The sequence below is a fragment of the Cibotium barometz genome, chromosome 33, assembly GCF_041138505.1.
Source record: "Cibotium barometz isolate CiBa-2024 chromosome 33, ASM4113850v1, whole genome shotgun sequence".
Lineage (NCBI taxonomy): Eukaryota > Viridiplantae > Streptophyta > Polypodiopsida > Cyatheales > Cibotiaceae > Cibotium > Cibotium barometz.
The window spans coordinates 49,994,899-50,004,841 of record NC_141078.1 but is presented as its reverse complement, the minus strand read 5'-3'; positions in this window follow the sequence as shown (position 1 = coordinate 50,004,841).

The window sequence follows — 9,943 nt, the reverse complement described above, 5'->3', positions numbered from 1 at the left end:
GGGTGTATTTCATGAAGGAAAAGAGTGAAGTGTTCACTCATTTTTAGAATTTCAGAGTGATGGCTAAAAAACAAACAGGAAAGCATGTGAAGTGCCTAAGATCAGATGGAGGGGAGAACACTTCTCCAATAAGTTCTTTGAATTCTTGCAAAAAATAATGGCATTCAGAGACAATTTACATGTAGATACACTCCGTAGTAAAATGGAGTTGCTGTGAGCGGAAAAACATGCATATTGCAAAGATAGCATGGGCATTGATGGCAGAGAAGAATTTGTTGCATAGCTATTGGTTTTAGGCTGTATCTATAGCAGTTTATATCATGAACATGATTCCTACTGCAGCCATACATGATGTAATACTAGAGGAGAAGTTTATTGGCAAGAAACCTAATTTGTCTCACTTGAAAGTTTTTGGATGTATTGCATATGTGCATGTGCTAGATGAGTTGCATATACAAAGCTGGATCCAAAGGTAGAAAAATGTGTGTTATTGGGTATTCCCTTGAGCAAAAGGGATATAGATACTATAATCCTACTACAAGTGAATTGAGGGTAAGCATGGATGTTGAATTTGATGAGATGAGTAGCTGGTATGTTGCAAAAAAAGATGTTGTTAGGGTTGATGTAAGTGGAAACATGGCTGCACATAATGTAAGTCATTGAGTGGTGGACTAAGAGAGTCCTCATCCAGCAGTTCTATTGATAGACCATGGAGTGGAAAGCTACGTCATGATACCAGCCCTGGAATTGTTGTTAGTACATCACATAAAGGCAAACAGAAGTGGTTGAGTCCCTTGGTATGCTTGATATTTCTGCAGGGCATTCTCTTGTTGATGGAGAGTCTAGTGGCTCGGAGATGAGCCTTAATGAGGAGCTTGGGATTCCAACAATGAGGACACCTGTTTGTGAAGAAGGCTATGGAAGCCATGAATGTAAAGTTATGAAGATTTGGAAGAGTCAAAAACCTTGTGTAGAGGTTGACTTATGATGGTTATGTGGCACATCACTATGCTTGTATGGCAAAAGTTGTGCAAGTTGTAGAACCCACGTGTTTTGATGAGGCTATTGGAAATGTGTGTTGGGAGAAAGATACGGATATGGAGATGGATGCATTGTATGGAAATGAGACTTGGGATTTGGTGCCATTGCCTAAAGGCAAGAAAGCTATTGGTTGTAAGTGGGTATATAAGGTGAAACATAATAGAGATGGTAGCATAAGCAGGTACAAGGCTAGATTGGTAGCCAAAGGATATGCACATACACATGGGGTTGATTATGAGGAGACATTTTTCCCGGTTGCAAAGATGGCAACTGTGAGAGTTGTGATTGCAGTGGTGGCTGCACAACTAAAGGCTAGTTTTTACATCAGATGGATGTAAAAAATACGTTCTTGCATGGGGACTTGCAAGAAGAAGTGTATTTGGATCAGCCACCTGGTTTTGAGGATACAAGTCACCCGGAGTATGTATGTAAGCTTCGTGTAAGGATTTGTATGGGCTGAAGCAAGATCCACAAGCATGGCATGACAAGATTGTTGAGTATCTTGTCACTATTGGTTTTCATATGGTAGATGCAGATCACTCTTTGTATGTGTGCAAGAGTGATAAGGGTATTGTGATCATCACCATATATGTAAATGATCTTATTGTTAGGGGTGACAACTTGGATGAGATTGAGCATGTGAAAAGTCTACAAAAGGAAGTTTGAGATGAAGGATCTGGGAGATCTAATCTACTTTTTGGGAATTGAGGTCATTCGCAAAGCTGAGGGTATTTGGCTATCACAGAGATAATATGTATTAGACATGTTGTCCAAGTATGGGATGGTTGATTGTAAGTCAATCTCGGTGCCATTAGATCAAAATGGCAAGTTTAGTGCAAATGCAGGTTATGTGTTGGAGGATCCCACTATGTACATGAAGATTGTGGGGAGTTTGATCCATGTCACCATCAGCAGGTCAGATTTGAGTTACACTATTGGCTTAGAGAGTAGTTTATGTAGGTTCAGCGCAAACCACATCTTGACATTGTGCAATGCACACTTTGGTATTTGAGGGCCACTGTTGATTATGCATTGTTTTATGCAGAAGGTGTACCATTGGAGCTATATGGGTACACAAATGCAGATTGGGTAGGTAGCATCTCAAACAGGAGATCTACCGGTGGATTTATGTTTTCATTGGGGGAGCGCTGTTATGACATGGAGCAACAAGAAGGAGCCCATAGTTGCCTTGTTGAGTACAGAGGCAGAATACAGAGAAGCTACAGTAGCAGTTGTGTGAGGTAGCTTGGTTACGCAAGATACTTGTTGTGCTGATTTGGGGTTGCTTGTGGAGAGAAAGGTTGTCATATATTATGACAATCTTAGCAGTATAAAGTTGGCCAGGAATCCAGTTTTCCATATGTGCGGACAAAATGCATTGAGGTACATTACCACTTCATCGCAGGGATAGAGTCTTGGTGTGGCAGGTGACATTGACTTGGCCTACGTCAACACATAGGATCAGGTCGCTGACATCTTCACGAAGGCCTTGGGAGCTAAGAAGCTCTGCAAATTTTGAGATATGCTTAGAGTTCATGAGCTAGAGTTGAGCTTGAGGAGGAGTGTTGAGATGTGAAGCTCAACATGAGATGACACTCACGAGGCGCCTGCATGACCATTTGACATTTACATCACTGGCGAGTTTGGTACCTGGCACCGACATATCTTCACTAGAGATTCTACAGTGACCACTGTTGAGATATCGAGCTCATCTAGTGAGGCGGTGGACACTGATGACCTTCTTGGGGGATAGGCCCCACACTTACACCACTAGCATGGTTGGTGAGATCATGGGTGATATGTGGCCAGTGGGATGACAGGCTGTGTGTGTGACAGCCATTCTAGAGACTGGCATAGTTATAGTGCCAGCTCATTTAGTTGAGTTCACACTATAGAGAACCCTAGTATGTATTTGGTTGAGTACCTTTCATATGGTGTGTACTCTTATCTTTGTATATGGTGTGTTGAATGTTGAGTGAAGAAGAAGAAGATTTTCAGCCTCTCACCTTGTGTGTTCTCTATTAGGGTTTTGTGAGTGTGTGTGTGCTTTGCAAGAGCTCAAGCTCTCTTCTCCCCTGCATCTTTTCATGGTATCAGAGCCTGGTTCATGCTAAGGGCTAAGTTGCAAGCAAGAGAAGCATAGGAAGCGGTACAAGGGTAAGAGCTTCAACTATTCTTCCCTATTTGTGTTGGTGACTACACCCTTGTCGTCCGGAGCTCTACGGGAGGCATCGGCAAACGATCTCTGATTGAGGAGCTTTCTTCGCGGGAGTAAAGCTATAGGGAAACTACATTGTCCTATCGGACCCTATTTTTAGGGCCGAAAACACGTTTTGGGCGTGCCAGGACCTCCGTTTTTCAGAAAGCAGGCGATTTTGAGCACTGTGCGAGTAAGTCATCGATTCTCTACAGAACTCTGTTTTAAGAATTGTAGGAAGACAGATTGGCTGTGCAGACACTATGTGCTCCTGTTGTGCAAGGAGGTCAACATTTACCATTGGGTGTATGTATGCACATTGAGGTCACTGGTTGTGACATTTGAGTGTATGCACATTGAGGTCACTGGGGTTGTGACATTTGAGTGTACTACTGTACCGCAACAATACAACAGTTTGTGCATGACAAACCAGAGTGCTATTTCTAGTAAATTTGTGTGTCTGGCAAGATGTCAAATGATGGCATAAACCAGATTATTGCTGAGAAGCTTGATAAGAACAACTTCCATGCTTGGAGGTTCAGGCTGACAAATTTCCTGATGGGAAAGGGCTACTAGGACTATATAGAAGGTGAGCATGAAGAGGCACCAGAGATACTGGACATCAATCTGACTGCTGGCAGATGTGAAAGAGTTCAAGGATTGGAACCAAGGAGCCAGAAAAGTTATGTATTGGCTCTCTACTATCAGTATACAGGACACCATGATTGGGCATATACAGGATGCCAAGTCCCCCAAGGAGGCATGGGACACCTTGGTAAAACTCTATGAAACGAATACCAAGGCACGAAAGATACAGTTGAAGAATGAACTTCATACTGTGGAGAAAAAGAGTATGTCTGTGAATGACTATGCATTGAAGATAAAGGGTATTTTGGAGTCCCTTGCATCTATTGGTGTTTCAATAGATGATGATGATAAGGTGGAAGTCTGTCTACGTGGTCTCGAGCCACAATACAAGGTATTCAAGACGTCTATTCAGACTCGGGAAAACATTCCCAATTTTACAGATTTGGTGTCTATGTTGATTATAGAAGAGAAAAGCTTGGGTCAAGACTGTTAGTCTTAACAAAACAAAAACAGTTCAGAGCAATAGGCCTTCTACACAAGTTCAGAGCAATAGGCCTTCTACACAAGTTCAGGAGGAAGAGGATGAGGTAGAGGAGGCCATGGACGTGGTCAAGGAGGTGGCCGAACATGTAATCAGAATTATGGCTAGCAGCGCAGAGCAGCAACAACAACAGTCCCAGAATTCACAACAACAACAACAACACGCAGGTGGAAGAGGCCAATTCAGTGGCAGGGGAAGTTAGAGGTCATGGAAATTGGCAAAGGCAGTATAATGATACACGTGGATGCTTTTATTGTGGTAAGCTTGGACATGTGCAGGTAGATTGTTATAAGAAGCAGGCTGACATGCAAAATGGAAAATTGTAGCAAAATAACTATGCATCCTCGAGCAGAAACAATGAGGATAATGAAAGGTTGTTTGTTATGCAGCATGTCGTTAATGCCATGTCTGAAAATGTAGAAGCAGCACATAAAGATGATGTATGGTACGTTGATTCAAGTGCTTCAAACCACATGACAAGTCATGGGGAGTGGTTCAAGGAGATGAAAAACCTTGAAAGACCAGGTTTTGTGGAAACAGGGGATGACACTGCTCATCCAATTGCCCATGTTGGAGATGTGCCATTGTTTATGCAGGATGGCAAAGTGAAGTACCTTGCAAATATACTTCATGTTCCGAACATAACAAAGAATCTGGTTTCAGTTGGCCAGATGATTGAGCAGGGTTTGCAGGTTCGGTTTAACCCTAATGGTTGTTATGTTGAAGACTTTAAAGACAAGTGCAGGTTGGTTGCAAAAGGCAACAGAGTGGGGCAGAATGTTTACATTGAATGTAAACATGCCTGAAATGAGTGCTGCGATGTTTGTAAATGGTTCAGGAATTGTTGCAGACACAGACATTTGGCATAAAAGAATTGGACATGCGAATGTGCAGAGAATGAAGTCTATGCAGAGACTAAAGGAATTGTGACAGGGCTACCAAAGTTTAAAGTTGAAGGTATGCAGAAAATATGTGAAGCATGCCAATTTGGAAAGCAAAAAAAACATGTATTTTCACATAACAAAAATGTGAGCAAAAATGCACTAGATGTTGTGCATTCAGATGTATGGGGTCCTATGAAGAACATGTCTATGGGAGGCTGCAGGTATTATTATGTGACATTTATTGATGACCACACAAGGAAAGTGTGGGTATACTTCATGAAGGAGAAGGGTGAGGTGCACTCATTTTTAGAATTTCAGAGTTATGGTTGAAAAGCAAACAGGGAAATATGTAAAGTGCCTAAGGTCAGATGGAGGGGGAGAGTACTTCTCCAATGAGTTCTTTGAATTTTTGAAGAAGAATGGTATTCGGAGATAGTTTACATGCAGATACACTCTGCAGCAAAATGGAGTTGCTGAGTGGAAAAACAGGCACATTGCTGAAATTGCACGAGCATTGATGGGTGAGAAGAATATGCCACATAGCTATTGGGTTGAGGTTGTTTCTACAGTAGTTTACATCATGGACAGGACTCCAACTGTAGCCATACATGATGTAACTCCAGAGGAGAGGTTTACTTGGGCAAAAAACCTGATTTGTCTCATGTGAAAGTCTTTGGATGCATTGCATATGTGCATGTGCCAGATGAGCTGAGAACTAAGCTAGATCCAAAAGCTGCAAAATGTGTGTTTATTGGATATTCCCTTGAGCAAAAGGGATACAAGTGTTATAACCCTGCTACACGTGAGTTGAGGGTAAGCAGGGATGTTGTTTTTTGTGAGATGAGCAGCTGGTATACTGCTGAAAAAGAAGCTGTTGGAGCTGATGTGAGTGGAAATGTGGTTGCACATTATACAGTAATCACAGTCTTTGAGTGGACCAAGAGAGTCCTCATCTAAACTAGTGGTTCAGTTTTGATAGACCATGGAGTGGTAGGCTGCGTCATAATACCAATCCTGCAAATGTGATCAGTACATCACATAAAGGCAAAGAGAAAGTCGTTGAGCCCCTTAGCATGCCTGACATTTCTACATGGCATTCTCATGTTGATGGAGAGTCTAGTGGCTCAGAGATGAGCCTTGATGAGGAGCTTGGGATACCAGCTATGAGAAGTCTGGGCCTCCTCCATTGTTATACGGTCTCTCTATCCTGCTCTAGATTTTTTTGCCCATGTATTAGAATACTAACAAGGGTATCTTTCACTATATAGGTATACCACTACCATATAATGCTACAAATCCCCCCTATAATAGTGATAATGTAAACATGTACAGGGTATGGCCGATCAATCCTGAAAAGACAATAAGCCCAAATCTTTACGAAAAGCTTTGAACTTTTCACGGGAAAGAGCCTTCATGAATAAATCTGCCATGTTATCATGTGTAGGCACATAGACCATGATGATCTCTACTACTGTAGAGAGTCTTTCCCTGAGATAGTAGTAATGCACCTCAATGTGCTTAGTGCGAGCATAAAACACTGGGTTTCTCGCAACTGCTAATGCGCTTTGGCTGTCAGTGAAAATTGTAGTGCTAGACGACTGTCCAACACCCAAGTTAGCCATAAGACGTCTGAGCCACACACACTCAACTGTAGTTGTAAAACTTTTCACAAGCTGGAAGTGGCCACTATAGGCTACTTCTTATTGAGCCATGATATACATGAATCACCAAGGCAAAAGCAAAGCCCACTAGTGGACACTTGTGTATCATAACATCCTACCTAATCTGAATCGCTGAAAGCATGTAGTTGTGACTCACCCCCCTTTGGATAAAATAATCCAAAATACTAAGTGCCCTATAAATAGCAAAAAACTCGCTCAATAGCCTGCCAATGCTTCGTACCTGGGCTATGCATAAATCTGCTCAACTATGAGACTACATACTGTATATTTGGCCTCATGTTGCACACATAAAGAAAGGATCCAATAGCCTACTAATACAAACTAGCATCAAAAGAGTCTCCTGTATCTTGAAGACTAAGGTGAGTACATGTCCCCATAGGTGTAGCCACCGGTTTACAATCTTGAAGATTATACCTCTTCAATAGCTTCTATATATATTTAGACTGCAACATAACAATGCCATCATTGCACTGTATAAGCTGAATCCCCAAATAGTAATGCAAGAGCCCCAAATCAGACATCTTAAAATGATGACTGTGCAAATCAGCCTTAAAGGCTAAAATTTGATCTATATCGGGTCCCGTGAGTGAGCAGCAGGTCATCAATGTATAGAACGATGACCAAAAATGTGTCCTTACTTCTCTTCACATAGAGGGTACTCTCTATTAGACTATTGCAAAAATCATTTGCAACCAATTATGCATGAATCTTCTCATACCATGCTCTAGGAGCCTACTTAAGGCGATAAAGAGCCTTTTTCAACTTGCATACTTTAGACTCTTCTCCTTTCACAGCAAAACCAAGAGGCTACGATACATACACCTCCTCATGTAAATCACCATTCAAAAATGCAATCTTAATGTCCAACTGATGTACATTCCACCTATGATGGCCAAAGCAATGAGACACCTAATGGTAGTCATACGAGATGTGGGTACAAAGGTCTCATCATAATCAATGCCCTTTTGCTGGGCATACCCCTTTGCAACAAGTATGGGCTTGCACAGCGATCAATGCTACCATTTGCTATGCGTTTTAACTTATAAACCCACTCAGTACCAATGGCCTTCTTGCCACCATGAGGTAGATCTGTCAAATACCAAGTGTCATTCTTGAGTATAGAGTTATACCCATCCTGCATAGCATGCATCCAATGATCATCATCATGTGCTTCCTCAAAGGAAACAGGTTCCTCCTCATTACATAAAGTAGAAATGAGAACATGATCCACATGAGAATAATCTGCATGATGAGAACCTACACGAGTACTGCTAGGTAAAGGAGCTGTCAACTTGCTATCTCTCAATGTCTGCACAAGCCATTTTGGCATACGCCTAGATTCTTCTATGGTGGCTGCTCTCTCCTCATCCACTACATCCTCAATAATTACCTCATCAAAAGGCTGATTTACAGGCTGATTTTGCACCTGCAAAGACTAAATTTCAGCACTTGGTTGAGCATTCGATTGCTCTACATATGGCATTAAACAAAGGTAGAAGCGAAGAATCAAACATGTCCTGTGTGAGCATACATTCTGCTATTTTTTGCATGAAAGCATGGGCTGAACTGAGTTTTCGACAAAAACAACATCTCTACTTACTAAAATCCGCTTTGAGGCCAGATGGTAGAGTCTATATCCCTTGCTTTCTAAATTATATCCCACAAATATGCATTTAACTGCCTTATCATCAAGCTTACTGCATTGTTGCTCAGGCACAAGAGCATAAGCAAGACAACCAAAAACACGCAAATGAGCCACAGAAGACTTCCTGCTATGCCAAGCTTCATAAGGAGTTTTAGATTGCAAGGCCTTGGTAGGGCATTTGTTCATCAACACATAGTTTGCGCACATAGTTGCCTCTCACCAAAAACCATGAGGTAAATCTTGGGCTTTCACCATACATTGTGCCATCTCCATGGGAGACCTGTTCTTCCTCTTAGCCACACCATTTTGCTGAGGTGTGTATGGCACTGTACATTGATTCCTTATGCCTTTTTCAGCCATATATGCATGAAATTCCTTGGACATATACTCCCCCCCTCGATCTGAACGAAGGGTGCCAACTTTACATTCACATGCATTTTTAGCCATGGATACGAAGTGCTTAAAGCACATAAAAACCTCTGACTTCTACTTTAATGGATACACCTAGCTATATCTGGAGTAATCATCAATAAAAGTGACGAAGTAGAGATATCTCCCAAAAGATGGTGTCATCATAGGACCACATACATCACTATGTATAAGCTGTAATTTCTTAATAGCACTTACAAATCCATCCTTTGGAAATGATGCCCGATGCATTTTACCAAGAATACACCCCTCATATACATGTCTAGTAGGGGTCTCAAGAGTTGGCAATTCAGACACCATATCATGCCTTTGAAGGCGTAACAAATTGCCATAATTCAGATGGCCAAATCGTGCAAGCCATAATTCTGCATCACTCATAGCACTAGTCGAGAGACTGAGCAAGCATCATGCAGCAACTTCTCAAATACATCCACCTTATATAGGCCATGAAACAAGGTACCTAAGGCAATGATAGAATAACCGTCATTTCTATCCTGAACTGTACATCTATCATCCATAAATTTCACCATCAAGCCTGACAAGGCAGGCTAAGGCTGAAACTGACAGCAAGTTCTTCTTAATGCTTGGCACATATAAAACTTTCAAAAGAGTAAATGCGCCCCCATTTACAACGTGAGTGCAACTCTACCAACTCCTTTGGCTGGATATGAGGAACCATTTACACATGTAACAGTTCTTGCACTTGGGATAGATTCCAGAGATGAGAACAAACCCTTTTGTTAAGTAATGTGCTTACTAGCATCACTATCAAAGTACCAAGAATCCGATTCTTTCACTAGCATGCATAGATCATGAACAGAAGGGTCATAACTGCAATGTACAATCCATGCCCAATCATCTTGAGCAAAACTTGCAAATTCCTTCTTCTCTGCACTTGGTGCAAATGCATCAACCACAGCCATGCCCGATTTTTTC